Source organism: Bison bison, unplaced genomic scaffold (assembly GCF_000754665.1).
Source record: "Bison bison bison isolate TAMUID 2011002044 unplaced genomic scaffold, Bison_UMD1.0 scf7180017864309, whole genome shotgun sequence".
In the NCBI taxonomy this organism is placed as follows: Eukaryota; Metazoa; Chordata; class Mammalia; order Artiodactyla; family Bovidae; genus Bison; species Bison bison.
In genome coordinates, this window is record NW_011494881.1 from 3,861,984 (window position 1) to 3,862,574 (window position 591).

The window sequence follows — 591 nt, forward strand, 5'->3', positions numbered from 1 at the left end:
CTCTCTCAGTCTGCTTCTTCTGCTTGCTTAGTCGCTTAGTCATGTCCAACTCTTTGTGACCCCATGGACCATAGCCTGCCAGGGTCCTCTGTCCATGTGATTCTCCAGTCAAGAATACTGGAGTGGGTTGCCATTTCCTCCTCCAGGGGGTCTTCCCAACCTAGGGTCTGCTTTATAAGGGCCCTAGAGCCTTAGAACGTGTATTATGAGAACTTCCCTCCACCACCTTAAAATATGGGGAGTACTCTTAAAATCATATTCCACCAGTGCCTACTTGTGGGATGGGTGGTGGTGATCTTGGAGCCTTAGAATCCAGCCCCCTAGCCCTGGCCCTGTCAAGGCCACTTCCGAGCTAGGCGCACTGGTGGGGCAGAAGCGAAGGAGTGCATTGTCAGGGAACCGCAGCTGCCCGCTGGAGGCTGGGAGTCCTGAATAGCTTCACAGCTCTGGGCCAGCTCCCTGAATGGGAGCGTGCCCCTCCCTGGAGGTGGCCCAGAATAGATGACATTTTCATTGCAAACTAACAAGGGGAGAAATCCAATTACCTTACAAAGGAGCTCCCAAGGGGCCTCACAGCTTAGAGAAAAAGGG